This window comes from Stenella coeruleoalba (assembly GCF_951394435.1).
Source record: "Stenella coeruleoalba genome assembly, chromosome: 2".
In the NCBI taxonomy this organism is placed as follows: Eukaryota; Metazoa; Chordata; class Mammalia; order Artiodactyla; family Delphinidae; genus Stenella; species Stenella coeruleoalba.
The window spans coordinates 9,721,751-9,742,311 of record NC_137147.1 but is presented as its reverse complement, the minus strand read 5'-3'; positions in this window follow the sequence as shown (position 1 = coordinate 9,742,311).

Genomic DNA, 20,561 nt, shown 5'->3' with positions numbered 1-20,561 from the left:
ACACAAAAAATATGAAACAATTCAGACACTGAACAACAGGCAGAGAAGGGACACAAATGAGGTAAGTCTTATAATTGTTTCAATTTTCTGCCTATTGGCACGTTCTGTACACAGGGAGGGGAGCCCAAGGAGAACACGGTAGATTTGCTTAGAGGATGGGTATCAGAGTTTGGGAAAGCTGAAGAAGCTACAATTTGTGCAGCAAAAAATGTACATTAGCTTAAATCCAAAGCTAAGTGCTCAGCTCTGCATGCACAAAGTGAAATTCCACAAAGTTGGTCAAAAACAAAAATAAACAAACAAAAAACCCTGCTGTTAAGATGTAAGCAGAACAATTCCTAGGATTCACATAGCATGGGGAGGTATTTAGGTTATAACCAGCCAGAGTGACGAGACCTCATGGAACACCTGGGGCATTCAGTAGAGACCCTGGAAGTTTTGCATCTTGACATTAGGCTAAATTAACTTTGGTTTAAAGCTGTTCTAGGCACCCTAACAAAACCTGAAAATATGCATTGACAGAATAAAGCAGTTTTGTAGGTAATTTAGTTCACTGTCAAAACCAATGTCAACACACCATAGAGGAAGACAACAAAACCCAGATCAAAAAATTGTAATGCCACAATGTCCAGCATCCAATCAAAAATTGTTAAATATTCTAAGAAATGGGAACATATGATCCATGTCCAGAAGAAAAAAATCAGTCAGTGGAAACAGACATAGACATGACTGAAATTATGGAATTAACAGACAAGGACTTTAAAATAGCTATTTAAATATGCTTAAACAATAAAGCATTGATATAATGTGAGAAAAATCAAATGTATAAAAAAGAATCAAATTGACCTTTGGGAGATGAAAAATTCAGTAACCAAAATGAAAAATTCACTGGCTAGGTTCATAAGAAAATCTAAATTGTAGAAGAGGTCAGTAAGCTTGAAAATAGAGCAATAGGAGCTCTCCAAACTGAAGAGAGCAAACTGGAGGGAAAAAAATAACTGTGTCCCAGTGACCTGTGGGACAAAATCAAGTGGCCTAACATATGTGTAATTGCAGTCTAGGCAAAAAGTGGGTAGGGGAGGACAGAAGAAGCTTTGAAGAAAAAATGGCCAGAAATATTTGTGTAATTTACACTATATAAACTATACCTAAGTAAAATAGACTAAATAAAATAAAATGAAATGAATGCAGCCCTGCCATTTCTTTCCCTATGAGGTATGATCACACATGATTTTCAGTCTGTCTAGATTGCCCTCGCCACTCTCTCACCTGACAAACTCCTTTCCACCTGCCAGCTCCAGTTCCAAATCACCCACTCACCAAATATTCCTGGATCCCATATAAAGTCTGTGCCTCCCTTTAGAAACACCTGGAGCAAACCAGAGCAATTTACATTCCTACGTGTCTGTCTTCCTGGTCAGACAGTCTGGACCTTGTGTGGCTTCCTCCGGGACAGGGACTATGATCAGGGAGTGATGGGGAGAAGAATAAAGGGAAATATAAAGATGGTGGAGGCAGTGGGAGGGCAGTGGGAGGAAAGGTGGGAGCCCCGAGGGCCAGGCTTTGCTGATTCACCCACGCCCAGGGCCTTTTGTAAAGACCTACAGTTGGCGAAACACAAGTTGGCAACCTAAAGGAGTATGGGGTTCTCCAAGCTTGGCTGTAGTCTTGTAAAAGTTCGGATTCCCAGGCCCAACCTAGAACTGCAGAGTCAGACTTTCCAGGGAAATATGAGAAGGTTTGGGAGTGGAGAAAGCTGGCCGCTCCCTCCCCACACAGCTTGTGCCCTGGCCCCAGAGAGAAGCTCTCCATGATTACTTTTGGCTCTGAGCTCCTCAGCTGCTGAGGTCTTGGACTTCCTGGAAAGCAAAGGCCTGTTTCTCCCCAGATCATAAGACCAATCTGGCTGGCTCAGCAACAAAGCAGGAGCGGACCCCCATCCATGGTCCCATCAAGATGGAATCTTTCTCCCAAGTCCATCCTCCAACATGGAGCCTCTCCTGCTGTGTCCGGGCCACTCTAGACTCTTCCTTTCTGGGCTATAGGACCTCCTGCCTGCCTCACATATCTTTATGCTTTGGTCCCATTCCTGGTTTATGAAGATCTTCATATCACTTCATATACTTTTCTCTTTATATGTATATATTTAATGTATTTTTGCTATTAACTGTGGAGCAGATCGGGTGCCTCAAGGCTGACCTTGCAATGCCATCTTAACCACAAGTGACCCTTCAGAGCCTCCCAACATTACCCACTGTGGACCTGTGCACCTGTCTCAAGGGGAAGGGCTACCCAGAGCTCCTGGCAACCTGTTTTGCTGCAACATTGCTCATTTCTTAGCCTGCCTGGATGATCACCTGACTTGTAGGCATCTGAGTCAAGCTGAGGGTGGAGATCTGGAAGGTGGGTAGATCTAGACAGATGCCCAAGCCCTGAGGAGTTTTTTTTTTCTGACTGTTCATCTGTTTCTGGTTGGTTTTGGAAAGGAGGTCTCTATTTCAACGTTATGAAACACACAGGCTTCCCGCTCCAGAAGGGATCTTTCTCCTGGGGGGCCCCTTTCCCCAGCCTATTCCAGGAATCTGTGAGTCTTTTGTTTACATCATGCCAAGAAAAACAACAGTCAAAATGTTACCTGTGCTGGAAGGACAAGCGGCTTTCATGGAAGCGCACACAGTGCACTTCCCTCCCCAGCCTGGATGCCTTTAACAGGCGTCACAGATCCGGACGGATGTTTACCACGTGCAAAGTAGATTCGCACGCATTACATCATGGAAGCCCCTCAAATACCCTGTGAGACGTCTCTGACCATCCCCGCTTCACAGAGAGGAAAAACTAAGGATTGGGCCCAACTAAGTGCCTTGCCTAATGTCACAAACCAAATGCAAGACAGAGCTGGAATTCGAAGTTCAGCCTATCTGACGCCAGGGCCTCCTGCCAACCTCCAGCACCTTGAAGCCCCTGCCGAAGTCCTTAAGGTGAAAGGCCATTAAACGCAACACAGTATCTTGGGTTGGAGCCTGGAACAGACAAAAGGATATTAGTGAAAAAAAACTGTTGAAGTCCAAATAAAGTTCAGTTGAGAGTAATGTTCCAACATTAGCTCCTTAATTGTGTCAGATGCCTCATGGTTAAGTAAGATGCTAACATTGAGGAAATCGGGGCCAGGGGAAGCAGAAACTCTACTATCTTCACAACTTTTCTGTAAATCTAAAGTGATTCAAAAGTTTAACATTTATTTTAAGAAAGAAGAATGGCCAATCAGACACATAAGTCATGAACACTTTCCAACCTTGGCCTGAGACTCCGGGGCAGGGGATGGGGAAGGTGACTTCCATGAAACAACCTCAAGTGCTTTCTGCCTGTGACGTGGACCCGTGCAGGAGCACTATCCTTCCTTTACCAGCTCTCCTTCCTGATCTCCTCGAGGAGGAAGTCTCTCCTCGGCGCCAGCATGTCTCTACAGCCATCGGGTGGCTGTTAACTTTCCTTTTTAACAAAGAGAGCAGGCTTCAGACTCAGAGGCTGCAGGAGAAAACGATCTCGGTGGAATATAATCACCACCTTGGTTGCGTTGTATATTTTTACAATTAATTTTTATTTGTGTCAAGTCTTTATTTTTCGTTTTCTATATTTGGTTGTGATGTTAATTTTTCTGCTTAAACTTTTTTTTTTTTAAAACGTGCATCGATTTGAAGATCAATCTAGGTAAATAATGGAATGAAAGAGATGGGGGTTCAGCCACAATCGTAAAAGTGGTTCAGGAGTGGATGAAAGTTGGGAAATTAAGTGGAAATGGAAAGCACGTTTCACAAAGAAAAAGGGTGCCTTGGCCTCGGACTCTTATTGTCACACCTGATCACTGACGTGGTGACCCAGGAGGGTGGGAAACGCTCTCTTGGCTGGGCCTGAGCCAGAGGAAGCCGGCCATGGGACCCTAAGCTCTCGCCTGGCTTTCCCACACTGGCACCCTGTCTGGCACAGACTCAAATGCTCAAAAAATATTTGTTGACTCAAGGAATGCGTGGAAGAATGAACATGCAGATAAAACTCTGGAGTCAGTTCTGTCATTTCCGATATGAGTGTCAAAGTATTGTCTGAGATAGAAGGGCCTTGGGGGACCATCCAGGGCCACCCCATCATGGCACAAATGGGAAATGGAGGCCCGGGAAGAAGAAGGTGTTTGCCCGAGCCACACAGTTTGCAGGAAAAGCAGGGCCAGGAAGGAGGGCTTCTCACCTGTGATTATCCTCGCCAGCACGCCAGCCTGTCACTTCTGGTGTGTGACCGCACGAATGACCTCAGCCCAGGCAGACAGGAAGCCAGCCTCGTGGCGCCCTGCGTGTGCTTGAAAAGCCGTCTGCTCGGAAGCCACATAAAGGCTTTCTGCATTACTGGAAGGTCAAGTTGGATCACGTCCCAGGGGCGTGGGATTGTGATGCTGGGCACTTCCGTCCTTGGCCGAGGCTAGCCTCTCGCCTCTTATCAAGTACACCCATTCGTGGGCATCTCCTGGGTCAGAAGTCTCAGACACCGATCATACCTCAGAGACCACGGAAAGCAGCATCTCAGGGATGCCACCTTCCCAAAGAGGTCGACCTGACCACCAGCAGTCCCTCCCATCACCCTGACCTGCGCTATGCAATGTTCTTATTTAGTTATCACTCCTGTTTGTCATCTGCCTCTGTCTCCCAGCCTGGAAGCCCCGCAAGGGCAAGGAGTTGGATATGTTTTGTTTACTGATGTGTCTCAGCCCCTGGAACAGTCCCTGGCACAGAGTGGACTCTTGGCAAACCTTTGTTGGATGGATGGATGGATGGACAAATGTTCCAGAGTCCTAGCTCTGTGGCTTTCTAGCTGTGGGGATTTGGGCAAATTAAGTGATCTCCCTGAGCCTCCGTTTTCTCATCCGTAGAATGGAATGGCCACACGAACTTGAAGGGTTGGGGTGTCAGGGGTTTGGGGAAAGGCCCTATGCAGTGCCGGGCTCCTGAGAGGCATATAGTCAGTGTTGGTTACATCAAAGTCAAAACACATTCATCCGCTCATGAGGTCTGTCAGTCCCCAAACATGTGGCCTGGTGAGGTTTCTTAGAAGAGGTAGCAGTCAGCCTTTTCTGGATGGATGAGTAACACGTTGAAAGGAACTGGTGGGAGGGGGAGAGTATGGGGAACAAGGGGAGCATCCGGGCGGGGTGGGACGGCAGGAGCAGGGCAGGGAGGTGGCGACGCAGAGGGTGTGTTGAAGAAGCAGGCATGGCTGAGTCCCACGGCAGGCCTGCCAGGCAAAGGCGCATGGCCTTCCCTCCCTGAGGAGAGGAGAGCTCTGGGTGGGGCTGGCTGTGTCCGGAACATGGGTGATTTCTGGGACAGTCTTTCTTTTCAGCAAACACGTACTGAGCATGTTCTCCATGTGACCTGGCTCTGGGCCCCGGGGACACAGGGACACCCAGTCTGCAGCCATCGGGACACTTAACAACGCACGAGTTTGTCTGGGTCACCCTCCAACTAAATGTCTGCTAAAGCTGTCCACAGTCCTTCATTTAAAGACCAGCATTGTCCCCGTGGCCCACGAGGCCCCAGCCTACCTCTCCAGCCTCACCGCCCACTTCCTCCTGCCTTATTTTGTTGCTCTGGCATGTTCATCTCATTTCAGTTTTTTGTCCACACCACCATCCCACCTCAGGGCCTTTGCACATACTGTTCCCTCTGCTTGGTACGGTTTCCCTCTGCTCCCCATCCCAGCTGCTTCCCCCTCTTTTTTGCCCAGATAGAATTTATTTCTGTAGTGAAGAATGAAAATATGGCTGTGAAAGTAGGAAATCATATAGAAAAATATTGAAGAGGTGCAACAGTCCTTTTTAGAATAAAGTTAGTTAAAATAAAGATGAATAAAGCACTAGATATTAAGCTTCATTTCCATTTGAAAGACCAACCAGTGTTTTACATATTATTAACTACATGAGGAAAAATACACCCATAGGCAGTTTTAATTAATTGCTATAGTTCAAAAACAGATATGCTCCCAGCATTCAGAGCTTTTCCCAATTGTCATGTTCCCAGGGCCTGATCCCCCACACTGGGTCAGACCCTCCCATTACAAACTCTCAAAGCACCCCATGACCGCCTTTCATCATGTTCACTAGAGCTCATGATCATACATTTATGTGTTGTTACTCGATTCATGGCTGTTTCTTTCACTGGATATTAACTCCATGAAGGCAGGGGCCAGGTCTGTTTGTATCAGCTTCTAGCCCAGGGATTGCTGCCCCATAAGTCATTGTTTCATGCAGGATTTGATTGTAGCCCACATGGGGGTGGAGGGAAAATTCAGACCCAGGAGCCATCACAATGCGTGGAGGTGAGTACTTTACTGAAGGGCTTCTTGGTAGAGAAAATTCCATAAAGAGGTCATAAAGGATTGGGCATTGAAGGATGAGTAGGAGCTCATTAGGCAGGAGGTGAGCATGCCCAGTAGAGGGGACAGCACCTTTCAACAAAGGAGGGGGTGCTGAGGCTCAGAGGCTTTAAATGACATGCCCAAGTCACCCAGCTACTAAGTGGCTTACCCTCCTGTCCCATGTCCCCAGTGGCATACGTCATGGACCTGAGACGACTCATGAGGGTTCTGGTGTTCATCTGGTGTCCTCCTACCTCCATCCCCAGACTGGGGCCAGGGAAATGGTGACTGTCAGCAAAGTACTCCATGGGGGTCCTTTTGCTCCCACATCTGTGTCCTGGGTACAGGATCTCAACCTTCTTGCCCTCCCCACCCTCTCAGAGAGAGGCTGCTTACTCTGGTGCTCCCCAATCTTGACACTTAACACCCTAAACCGGCTCTATCCCTCTCCAGGCTGCCTTCCTTACCGTCTTTTGTAGGGGGTAGATCTCCAGGGCCCTGCGGGTACCCAGGACAGAGGAGAAGGTGCTTATTGAACACACACACGTGCACACACACACACACACACACACACACACACACGCTAACCGGGACGGGGCAGCTCTCTTACCTTGGACTGGAGCTGAGGAATGACTAGCCGGACCCCCAGGTCTATGGGGAGCCCCTCCCTTCCTGCCCAAACCAGATGACACAGCTGTTTGCTGCCTGCGCCTAGCCACTAGGACAAAGGGAAGTCACTTCACCTCCCTGAGCCTCACTTTCCACATCTGGCCTATGAGTGTCCATCCTGACTGCCGAAGGGGTAGCTGAGACCAGAACACAAAAGGCACTGTGAGCTGTGAATGCTAGGGGTTGGCAACTGCTTCCAGCTCAGGCTCCTTAGGGTCAAGCCAGTGAGGATCCCCTCCTCCCAAAACACCTTCAGCGCTGGCTTTGGGAATTCACAGCAGGAAACAACGGAATCAAGTGCTTAAAGAAACCTCATGCTCATATTCTTAGCCCTGTGAACACTAGTGCCGCCTGGTGGTCATATGCAGACCCTGCAGGGGCATGCTTTCCAGGGGCGGTGCATGGACCCCATTCACTCTTCAGCTGAGCTTGCTGACAGGTTCAAGCCCCAGGGCTCTTCGTTTTGGGCCGAAATAGTGGCTATGGAGTCAGACAAACCTGGCATTGAGTCCTGACTGCGGCTACTCTAGGTTGCATGTACTCTAACGCTGGACCAGCCCCACTCCTGTTTTGCTGGGCTGAGTCCAGAGCTCCCATGTGGACCCTGTTGGGGAGATATCTGTGTAGCTCACGTGCCAAACACTCAAAGCCAAGGGCTCTCAAAGGGGAATTAACCTCTCTGAAGCAGTGCACTAGTTTCCTCAGAGCCCTAGAGGGGATTATCATTTGTCCTCAATCATTGTCTACTTCTGTAGGGAAACAGGGGCACAGAGAGGGTATGGCTTTCCCAAAGACACTTTGTTTCTAAGATTAGAACCCGGGTCTCACTCATTCTGAACCCCAGGTACTCATCGTGGCTCACAGCTTCCCCATATTGTCCACCAACAGTCAGCAGACCTTGGGGGTGTTGTTTATTAAATCACAAAACCCCTCCGCCGGCCAGAGGGGGAGAAGATCACTGTCAAGTGGTTGTGGGCGGAGCATCTAATCCCGACATTTGAATGGGAAGAAAACTGATGGCCACAAGTCAGTGGTGCGGCCTGTTTGGACAGTGGTTTGGGGAGCGCATGACAGTGTGAGATTAGGTGAGAAAGTCCCTGTGGTCTCAATCCCAGGGAGACAAAACGCATTCAACCCCAGAACATAGTTGAGGTCTGTAGCAAGTCAGATTTCCCCCTTATCTCCCAGAAGGATTAACAATCTTTCCAAGGAAGAGCAGGTTATTCATTCCATTCTCCCTAATCATCAGCAGAAAGTGTTTGTTTATCTTGACCTTAAAAGGTGTCTCCATGGGCAGTGTCTGTGCTCCGGAGCCCGCGGCCCCCTCTGTGCCCTTCTCATCCATCTTCAGGGTAGCCTTGTGCATCGCCTGAGGGAAACAGGAGCGAAGTCAGTGCTTGCGAAGCCACTTGGAGGTCCTGGATGGGGAAAGGCCAGCAAGAGGCCCAGAGAGGGAGAGGCCTCTGCCAGAGTCACCCAGCACAGCAGTAACTTGGCTGGTGCCAGCTGCCCCAGGGCTCCTGGCTTTTCTGCTGTCATCACTGAAGGATGCTCAACAGTAGATGCAGCATGAAGGAAAGAAATGATGCAGGGGGAGCATCAGCTACAGGGAGGGGGACAGAGTGGGGTTTGCTATGTTTCCCATGACTTACAGGGCAGCACCAATGGTAATAATGGCAGAAAGGCTATCCTGAACTTTAGCTAGATGGAAGGGAGATGGTGGCATCCCTGGCCCAAAGCCTCCAGCCCGCTTCACACTCCTTTCATCCTCCTGGTGGAACGTTAAGAAGGAGTCAGATTCCAGGGACTGATGACTCAGACCCCAGATCCACCTGAAAGGCATCAACATCTGTCACTAAGTAATTGACACTGGGAAATTGATGGGCTTCTGTGAAATACTGATACATTTCATTCCATTCTACAAAATGCTAACAATTTTACTGGCAAGCCAAGAGCTGATGTTTACGTATAGAATCGCAGCTATCAGCACATCTGACTGCGGAAAAGAAAAGGGCCATTGAACTCAATAAAGGCCTATAGGAAAGGGGCAGGTGGTATGGAATGTTTATGCAAAGTCTGCAGCAGGAAAACTTTTAAAAGCAATAAAGTTCTATTAACTGTCTTTCTTCCTGTTGCAAGCTAGAAAATACAGCTGAGTGATCCACCTACTGTCAGCTCATCTTGGCAACTCAGATCCTTCCTAGATTGGCTTGAATTTAGCCCCAGCCAATCCCCAGCCACTTGGGCTCCACGCCTTCCCACTTCCTATCCTTAGGCCATGCTGCTCCCCCTACAGGTAGATCTTGCCCGCACCCTTCTCTGCTTGCTGAAATCTTCCCCTTTCTCAGTGCCCTTTAAGCCTAAAAGTAGGGTTCCCAGATAAAATACAGGATGTCCAGTTAAATTTGAATTTCAGATAAACGATGAAATTTTTAGCACAAGTATATTCCATGCAATATTCAGGATATATTTATACGAAAAAAAGTCATTCATCACTTATCTGAAATTTGAATTTCACTGGTGTCCTGTGTTTTATCTGCCAAATCTGGGCACCCTACCCCGAGTGGTCCTCTCTGACTGCTGCCAATGGGCAGGTGCTCAGCCTTGCTGGAGACCATGGAGTCCTTTGCTTGCTTATCTCTACATTACGTAGAACATGTTTACGACTCAATCCTCGCAAGCCTGGGTCAGTTCTAGGCCTGATGAATGTTCCAAGCCTCCATCCATTGTTTGCTGCATTGAATCAACTTCCAAAGTAGGACCAGGAGATTGATGGTTCAGATTTTAAAGACTAGAAACACGAGGCTTGGGAGGTTATGTGATTTGCTCAGGACCAATACGGCTGGTTAGAGGCGGAGCTGGATTCAGCCCTGCCTGACTGGTGGGTGAACTCTTGGCTGGTACAGCTGCTGTGACGGTGGCTCTGGCCTGGGGCTGTATGAAGACTCCCTGTGCTGGAGGGGGCAGCGTTGGGCCAGGCAGGCTTACCTCACCCACTTTCAGGCTTCGATGACGGGAGATTCTGGTGAGATCACCGTGTTCCTCAAAGATTCTGGTGATGCCCAGGTAGGAAAGAGTCTTCTTCAGGTCGAGGTTTCCGGTAATGAACACCCGGGGCACAAACACATCTGTGACCCTAGGGAGTAGAAAGTGACACAGATGAGCAGAAGGACCCTGCCGCTTTTCCAGGCAGCTTTAGGAGAGGTGATGATGAGGCATTTGTCCTCCCAGCCCCTGAGGTCTCAGAACTCCTCTCCATCCACAGAATGAGGAGAGCTCCTCAAACCTGGGATGGGGTTTTAAAACATCCATGCTCTCTGAACTGTGTTCCTATTTCCCATCAAAACTGCCCGTGTCCTCATCCACAGAAATGTCCTCGAGTCCCCACGTCTCAGGACGCCTTCAGCGCAGCCATTGAGGGTATCCCCACTGTAGCCTCAGCCATGCCCAAGCCCTGAGCTAACCGTGACCCCAGCGATCTGGTGCTAGAAGCAGCAGAGCCCTAAGGTCGGAAGCCAGGCAGAACTGAGTTCAAATCCACTCTGCCTTCCGTGAGCTCTGTGACTCGGAGCAGATGATTTCACCTCTCTAAGCCACTTGTATGAAAATGACGATGGTAGCACCCACGGGGCCAGAAGAGGGCTAAAGCGAATGCGTGGAAGGTTCTCAGCAGCGTCAGTGTCTCCCCTTGGCCTTGAAGGAGTAGCTTCACGTCCTCCGTGGGTGGGACCTGGGTTGGCCTCCCTGCCCTGGGCCTGGGGTCAGATGTCCTGAGGCACCTGTGGACCCTGGACTCCTGTCCACCTGGTCGTGGACCCCATTTCTTCTTGCCTCTGCAAGGACCTCATTCCTGCCTTCGTTTCGTTTTTCTCCTGCACCGTCCATAAATGACATCTACTGGATCACCCTCCGGGGCAGACTGCAGGCTCTAACAACCCCCATCCTCAAATCAAAAGCAAAAACATCTCCCTTGGCCCCTAGTCACGCCTCCAGCTTCCAGCCCATGTCTTTTCTTTCTTTCAGGGCAGAAGCTGTCTCTACCATCTCCACGTTCTCCCATTATTGCCTCAACCCATTTCTCCAGAGTTGCCGCTGACCTTGCCTTGCTAGAGCCAGCAGCCAAATCTCGGAGAGCGGCACTAGACAGTCAATGCTTTGTTCCATTTCGAAGCGCTCCCACCCAAGTCCATGCCCTCTGCTCTCCCCGTCCTTTACTGCCACTCGTCTCGTCCTCCGCGGCTCCGCCTCCTTGCCTGTCTCATCACCATGGTGCTCCCAGGCTCCCCACTGCTCCTTTTCGCTTGTATATCTTTTCTTCCTCCTGAGGGATCTCATTCTGTGTCGTGGATTTAAACACCAACAGTAGGCCCGGTGACTCTCAAACTTACCTTTCCACTCATCCATTCATTCAACACATTTTTTTTTTTTTTTTTGCGGCACGCGGGCCTCTCACTGTTGTGGCCTGTCCCGTTGCGGAGCAGAGGCTCCGGACGCGCAGGCTCAGCGGCCATGGCTCACGGGCCCAGCCCCTCCGAGGCATGTGGGATCTTCCCGTGACCGGGGCACGAACCCATGACCCCTGCATCGGCAGGCGGACTCTCAACCACTGCGCCACCAGGGAAGCCCCACGAACATTTATTTTTAAAGCAATTTCCAACACGACTTTAGGTCACCCCAAAGAGGTTTCAGTACAAAATGTTGAAACTCTTTCCAAAAAAAAAAAAATCTAGACAGGTAAGAAAAAAAAAAAAAAAGAAGAAGAGAGGTATAAGTACAAGTCATAAGAAATTTAGGAAGTATTCTGTAAATAGTAAAACTCGTTGCATCCAAGATGGCATTTTGAAACCATGGAGACAAGGTAATCAATTCTACAAATATTGGGAAATGAACACATCATTTAAAAATTAAATTAAGTTAAAGGAAAATCTGTTAGAGTGAACTTCCTAAGCACTCTATATACAAAAGCCAGAAACCATGAAAGGAAAGATGGATATAAAGTAATATCGTGTTTTAAAACTCTGCACAGCATACACAAAATAAGGACCAATCACAGACAGGAACATGTGTGCGTGGTAGAGACCTCATGGTCTTCACAATGGAGACTTCTTATGCATCAGTAATAACCATATATGCTCCTTAATGGGCAGGTAAGGAATGTGGGGAAACATGCATTGAAGCATTGTGAATGGGGTCTGGCTTTGCTTTTCTTCATCTCATTCTCTTTATCTTACTTTCTCCGTTACCCTTATCTCGGCAGAAACAGACACTTTCATACATACTGTTGACAAAAATTCAATTAACTTTCAAGTCAAGAAGAAAAGAAGGAAATTTTATTCACGCCAAACTGAGGATTGTCACCCAGGAAGCAGATTCTCAGAAAGCTCTGAGAACTGTTCCACCTGTGAGACGTCGAGGGCGCCGTCATATATGTTTTCAAGACAAAGGATCATACATCAAAATAATCCACGAGTATTTCACATGAAGGTCACCAAGGGTCCACAGTCCAGGTATGCACGTGGACAAAGCAAGCAGCGAGTCACCGTGTTCAGCGGGGGCCGGGGGGATGCGCTGGGTCTATGGCTACCCGAGGAGGCCGATCTCTTGCTAGTCATCCTGAAACCATGCCTCACAGGCACAGAAGCTGGTGCCTTAACAGAAATCCTTGAGTGTGCAGGACTGAGTGTTCTGTGCCATTACAGAACAGCAGCAGACAAGGGAACAGCCTGTTCAAAAACCCTCTGCCTGTAACCCGCCTTTACTGATTAAGCCGCTTTCTTTTTTTTCCCTTTAATTGCATACCCTCCAAGCTTCATGTAGCCAAGGTAACATCACAAGACTTCCTAACCACCGCTATAGATAACACCACTGATGTTTGGGGCACTAAAGTAATGGGGGGCTTTAGTTGTTTTCCAGAAACCTGGAGTCAGCGCCTGCCCAGTTCAAGCTGGCCAAGACTGGTTGGGACCGCCGGCTTCCAGACTGGGCCGGCACAGGTGTCTGACGGATGACCTTTTGATGTTGGAGGGCTGAAAACTCCGCCCTCATATTATGCTAAGCCCTTCCATTTTTGAACATGTATTCCATGATGTGCCTGCGAAGAACACTGATTCCCTCACTTTCTCCCCCTGCCAATCTGCTTTCCCCACATCTAAGACCACCCAGCTTACTTGTCCTATGAATATCTCAAGTCTCTCGCCTTTGGTGGACGTTTGTTCTTCTGTTTCCTCACTTGGCTGCCTTGTCAATAAACTTTCTCTGCCGCAGACCTCGGCATCTCAGCGTACAGCTTGCTGTGCGTCAGGCATACAAGCCTGGTGTGGCAACAATGCTGTCAATCGGTTCCACTTTAAATAACACAGACCTAAGTCTAGCCAGGACCAGAGTCCAGTGCAACAGCAGAACAACAGAAGAAAATCTTCATGGGAGGAACATTGTAAATTGCAGCCCCTCCCCCCTCCCCTCCCGCCCCAAAGCCCCTAATTTAAGGTTTTATTACCCTTCAGGATAAGCCCACTAAAAGTGTCCAGATCCCAATTCTAATGGGGGGATGGGTAGTTTACCTCCCCCCGAGCAATTCTCTGGACACCGACTGAGTGTCCCACAATTTAACTCCATTCTGACACTATCTACCCAGAGATCGCCTCAGATTCCACAAGTTACGGATTCAGCGCCCCCTCTCCCCCAACTTCAGATGCCGGTCACAAGTCCAGGTTGTTACCTGTGCTTCTGATCAACTGACTACAAATCAGAGGTTCCCAAGACACCCTCTCTGGGTTTGATTAATTTGCTAGAGTGGCTCACAGAACTCAGGAAACCCATTTACTCGGTAGATTACTGGTTTATTGTAAAAGGATATAACTCAGGAACAGCCCTATGGAAGAGATGCATAGGGAAAGGTAGGGGGAAAGGTCATGGAACTTCCATGCCCTCTCCGAGCCCCACTCTCCCCAGATCTCCCTGTGTTCACCAACTCAGAAGCTCTTTGAAACCTGTCGTTTTGTGTTGCATGGAGACTTCATTACATATTCGTGATTGATTAAATCATTGGCCTTTGGTAGCCATTCACCCTCCAGCCTCTCTCCTCTCCCCAGAGGACAGAAGGGTGGGATGGAAAGTCCCAGTCCTCTACTCACACAGTTGGTTCTCCTGGCAACCAGCCCCTCATCCTTAGGTTACCTAAGCGCTTTCCAAAAGTCACCTCATTAACATAACAAAAGGCATCTTTATTGATCTCATCACAGGAAATTCCAAGGGTTTTCGGAGCTCAATGCTGGAAATGGAGGAAAAAAACCAAACACATATTTCTTATTATATCACAATACTACACCCGCCAATTTGATTCCAGCAGTGTGTGCACAGGCACACACACATATACACACACACAAGCACACACACACACATATATAAATTTAATTCTTTCTATGAGGGAAGGGCTGCTATAACTCCCACTATACAGATTAGAAAATTGAGGTTCGGGATAGTGAACAATCTGTCGAATATCATATTGTTAGTCAGTGGATGTACATCCTCCTAAGAATATCTTGATATAAAAGAAAGAAAAAAATTAAATGTAGAAGCTATTAGTGGAAAAAGTTTGGGAGAAATTGAGGAAAAACTGGGACTCTCTCCACAGCTCCACTTAAGGTCACTGCTATTAAGTGCTGAGCTCCTGGGGACAGCCTGCAGCATATTTGTCAAGCTCTCCCATCATGCTGGACTCGGGGACAGAGAGAAGAGAAAGGCAGGGCTGAGCAGGCTCGGAGAAGGGAAGTGGGCAGACGGGATGAGGCAGGAGGTAGATGGGCCCCAGGCTGAGTAGCTGCAGTGTGTCCCCTGAGGACAGACACTTCAAGATCAATATAATGGCAGGAGCAGAGAGGAGCGCTGAGCCCTGCTTGGGTAAAACGATAAGGTGGCTACATATTCCTCATCCTTGAGGTCAAGGAGACCTCCCAAACTACACCTTCGCAGAAAGGTTCCTCAGGGGTCAGAGAAGGGAGAGGTCACTAGCCCATAATATGTCCTGCTGACATCCCAGAGACCCTCGCACTGGAATCCTTCTTGTCTAAAAGATGTCATGCACATCTGGAAGGGCCCTGAGTCAGACCAAATATGGACATTGAGCCAGACAACGCGAGATGTTTGGCCAGAGGGAACCTGGAAAACTGCCCCCGTATAAATGTTTAAACCATCCCAAGGCGGCCGACACTCTCTGAACCCACCCGTGTGTCTTTCTGCACCTACTTTGCTTCTAATAAACGCTCGATCTGCTTTACAAATTTCCGTCTCTTTGCTGAAGTTCTTTCTCTGAAGAAGGCAAGAGCCAGGGCCCTGCTTCTAGCCACTAGAAGTGGCTCAGTGGTCCAGTGGTTAGGATTCAGCACTTGCACCGCCGCAGCCTGATTTGATTCCCAATCAGGGAACTGAGATCCTGCTTCAAGCCGCAGCACACTGTGGCCACCCCAAGTCAAGGACAGGCAGAGACTTGGGTGGGGTGGGCTCACTGTTGCACGCGCCCATCACAGGTGCACACTGAATGAAGTCAAGGCCTCCAAACAGCCCAGCAGCAACTGGCTTCCCTCATCCACTCTCAGCCCCACTCTCAGGGAGGCACTGTGGTCCCGAGGTGCAGCACAGGTCCTAGAGCCAGGGAGACCTGCATTCTAATCCCGGTCGATCACGCATTAGCCGGGCCACCTGGCCCAGGTCGCCTCGCCTCACTCTCTGCCTCACTGTTTCCATCTGTCCAGTGGGATCACAGGGACATGCTGTGGGTTTTGAGTCAAACAGACCTGCTTTGCCCACTCCACCAAGATGTTAGCAATGCTATCAAATGCAACAGGCAATGTGAAGGTGGCAATTTAATAATAATTAGTAATAATAGCAGTAATTAATAATAATAGTAGTAGTAGTAACGGACATGAGGAACAGCTGATTCTGGTCTTCCAAGTCACGTACTGCTCATCCTTTTCATCCTCTGGCATCTAGAGAGAGTGTGTTGGGGGCTTAATGCTGCTGGAGGCCCAGGAGCAGGGCAGTTCTTCCCCATCAAATAGAAAATGCTAGAATAATGGATCAGGCAGTGAGAACAGAGTTTTAAGGAAGGCTGAGGTCTGTAGGTAATTCAGTTAGCACAGGAAAAGAAGTCCGTCTTTGGGTAACTACTGGGTGTTTTATGTGCTACAGTGCAGTCAAGGATGGGAAATACTCATTTCTGAGTTTTTAGAAATTGAGGAAAACAGAATGGCTGTCTACCTGAGACCAAGGAAAGGGCCAAGGACTGGGGAAGCCGAGCTATGTGGGTGAAGAAGTGATGTGGAAACCCCCAAGGCTATATATCATTTTCCAGCATTGCTCCACGCAATCCCACACGGGGTCCAGGACCAGCCACAAGCCACAAGTGCAGAAATGAGGAATGACAGAGCTCTGGAAGCTGTCATCACAGGCTTACCCTGCGGATGGAAGGAGGCACCAGGCATATCAGGAAAATGGGAAGGAAGGTTCCTTTCATTCATCCATGTTTCCAGCACTCCTTCCAAGATGAAAGAAAGCAGTCTGGTGAAAACCATGCATGGACTGGTAAGAAGGTGCCCTTTACTTGCAAGGGTATGCTCTCAGCTGACATCGCCTGTTTGCTGATACCAGATTGTCCTTTTACAGAGGACTGGCTCTACAATCCAGAATAAAATGAAGGACAATTGCTTTTGGAGAAAGAATATATTGATTGAGACTTACTCATACTAAGATGTAAATGACTGCTATCTGATACCATTCATGGGGGCAAGGAAAGAAACAGCAGAGCCCTGGGAATCTGAAGCAGGGGAGAAAGACCTCTGAGTTGGGAGAGATCAGAGAACGGGGAAACAGAAGGGCAGGGGTTGGAGGATTCGATCTGGGGTCAGAAAATCTGGGTCTGGTCTCCATACCTGCCACTGTCCAACTGCACCACCTCCTCAAGATACTTCATCTCTCATGAACTTGATTTCCTCACCCATAAAATTGGGGAGGAATGCTTGAGAAATCCACTGGGAGGATTCATTGAACTAGTGCCTGTAATAGGGGCGGTATAAAGCACCACTGCCTCTGTATAAACTGTTCCATGACTTTGGAATTTTGCAGGGGTCCCTCAGGGCCAGACCAGTAGCTTTCATACTCTTCCCTTCAGAGATAAATAAAAAAAAATACTGCGTGCCTAGCTCGAAATCTGTGTGATGTTAGGATTAAAACCTACACATCACACAACCACCAACAGTCTCCAGGCAGGTTTCTAAACACCAGAAAAACCTGACCAGTCAGCTCCTGTGTCGCTTCCAAGGCCAGAAATGATTTCCCTCCTCAAATGACCAGCCATGTCATTCTGGTTGTTTCCTGGGGGTTCACAGCCTGAGAAGAGGTGTGGGTCTGGAAAAGGTCAGATTCCTTGTGCCTCCTCAAATCCTACCATGTCTCTGTGCCTCAACGTGCTCACCTGTAAAATGGGCATAATCCCATCTACCTCCCCTCTGTTGAGATAATCCATGCAAAGCCCTTGAGCTGTGTCTGAGACATGGAGGCGCTCTGTGGGAATCATTGCTTAATCATTACCATTATTATACATCATTTAAATTATTATTTTATGGTGACGCTGGTTATGGAGATGGAGCCACAGAAGGCAGAGCATCTCCACAGATACGTCCGCGTCTCGCCACACCCACCCACCTCCCAGTCGCAGCTGTCTCCCACCTGGCACGCTCTGGCGGCCTTGGGTGCGCCGGGCTGGGCAGGAGGCTTGTGCCACAGATGTGTGGGCGGGGCTGGATGCCGGAACCAGGAGGCAGGTGCTCTCAGCCAGTCCTTGGCGGCTATAACTCAACTCTCAGGTACAGCTGGCGGAGGTGGGGAGCAATGCTCTGAATTCAGTGCCAGGTGGGGGGGTGAGGGAGACTGGGCGCGGCCCTGGGGGGTCTTTGGAGATGGCTCTGAAGTCTGATCTGGGCATGGTCGCTGACCTTGGGGTGGAATGAGATTTGGGTCCATGCAGGCATTTGGGAGGAGGCCTGCAGGTGGGCCCAGATGTTCTCTGGACCAGTGTATCTGATCCCAGGGACTTGATCTAGGCCAGTGTAGGCACTTAGGGGGCCCATGGGAAGTGCAGGGCCCAGGGGCTTCTGAGGTGGTGGCAACCGGTGGCTGGAGACAGGCAGGGGGTGGAGCTTTGTGTCCACTGTCATTTGAGTCAGGGCTTCAGTAGCCACGGGCGAAGGGGAGTGGAGTCCAGGCCATGGGGGGTGGGAGTGGGCAGGGGGACAAGAGGCTGGGTGCAGGACAGAGAGAAGAAGCAATGAATCAAGACCTGGAAGACTGCTCTGATCGCCTAGCACGTTCCCTGGAGCTCTTCTTTGCCACAAAGACTGTTTTCTCCCACCTTCTCACTCTGGCAGGGCCGGGGCGGGGCAGTTTCTGACCTTGCCGTTCTCTCTGTGCTGTGGTCTCTGCCGCGTCTCCCTGAGTGTGAAGCGCATCCCCCTGGATTAGTTTATTCATAGCGTTCAGCACTTCTGAAATGGTCTTCTTTCATCTGCCTGCCTACTTCTGCATGGCTGGCCTTCGAGTGTTTGGATACCAGCTCCTTGAGAACAGAACCTGGCACTGACCGCAGCTGCACCCCCAGCTCCTGGAACAGACTAGGTGTGTGCTCAGGGCACAGACCCGTGGGGTGTTGGGAAACCTGCGTGAGGCCAAGGACTTGAGTCAGACACTGGACGGGGACTCGTGAGACGGCAGCATGGCAGGGACATGCTGTGGGTTTTGAGTCAAACAGACCTGGTTTGAAGAACTGTCTCAGCTACTAGCTAGTTACCTCAGCCCTGGCAAACTCCTGCAGCTCCCAAAGCCTCTGTTTCCTCAACTGCATAATTCAGGAGAAACGTAGGAAATGTCTCAGCTCACAGCAACTGAGTCAGCGGGAGATACTGGGTTTCAAGAAGGCCCGGGTTGCGAGAGCTGTGACGTGAGGCTGCCAGAAGCTTCCACCTGCTCCGACCTTTGCACTGGTTTGTGTGCCAGCTTTATTCTCTCTCTCTCTGCAAACTGGCTTCTGCTGTGATCAGCTGGGCTTCCGTCAGGACAGCAAAACCAAGGTGAATGATGGGATATAAGGGATTACTCCAGGGATGAGGTTCCCCAGGGTTCTGGGAGCTGGTGAGAAGTCTGTGGAAGGTCCCTGCATCTGGTGGCCAGCCATCTGGTGGTGATAGTGATAGTGGTGCTGGTGGTGTAGTGTTGGTGATGGTGGTAGTAGTGACAGTGGTGGAGGCAGTGTAGACAGTCAACAAATCCTTATCCTAATAAATATTTAATTACAATTTCTGGCTGATAGAAAAAGTGCTGTTATATTCCTTTTTCTTGAAATATGTTTTCATCTTCAAGCCCCTCAGCTTTGATGTGTTTTCGGTCATCTATCCCTAACTGGGAATAAAGGTTCTGAAGGGATCCAGGTAGCCTTTGACAGACAGGTGGGAGAAATAGCAGAGGGTCCCTAGAGTGGGACAGGGGGTGCCCAAGATGGAATTCCCACTCTCAGCCTCCCCTCCACTACCATTCATTCATTCATTTGTCCAAGTCTTCACTGTTTCTCTGGGCCTAGCACTGTGGTAGCCTCCGGGGCTACAATGCTAAAATATTCCCCCAGGTTGCCACAAATGTAGGTTTTCCCTAGAAAAATACAATGGCTCCCTCTCCTTTTATCTGGAATCCAGTGGGAGAAAGGTCTAAAAATTCATCTCTAGGTTTGCTATGTCAAAGTCTGCTGATCTAGATAATTAAGTCCCCAAACCCGGATATTTAATAAAAGGAAAAAGAATACAGGCATATAACCCCTCAGCTGAACTCCGTGATCGAGTGGCAAAGGGATTGAGGTGACAATCAGGGTGGCCAGAGTCTTGGGAATTTTGGGGGCTTCAGGATTCGCCTGGGAGGGAGTGAGAAGGAGGGGAGAAGGAGGCCAAGGGGTCCAGGCGGGCAGAAGCCCCTCTGGACCTGGAATGCAGCCTGGGGAGAGCCCCCTGCAGTGTGGACGGGAGGCACTGAGCACGATCAGGTGATCTCCAGGTTGGCACGCGCCACCGATGGCTTTCCTCCCCACTCTGTCTCTAATCGAAGGGATAAATTGTGCCAGCAGCTCTCATCTCCCACCTGGACGGTGGCAGCCACAGCTATAGGGGTTTCTCTGGATGATGAACGCTCCGCTCTGCCTCTAGAGGATTGTGGTAGAAAACAGCTTTCTCTGTCACTTCTTGGGCTGCCTGTGATCCTGTTTCCTTTCTGTCCTTCCCAGCAGTTTCTAAAGAGATGCCCTAAGCCAACATTCCCTTGAACTTCTCTCTCAACAGGACTTTGATTCTGGAGCCGTTGCATAACGTCACTTTCTAAGGGGGTCCAACCTCCCACCATCAGTCTGCCTGGCTGACCTGCTCCTGTTTCCGAAGCAGCCCCGCAGGAGTCTGGTTCTCTGC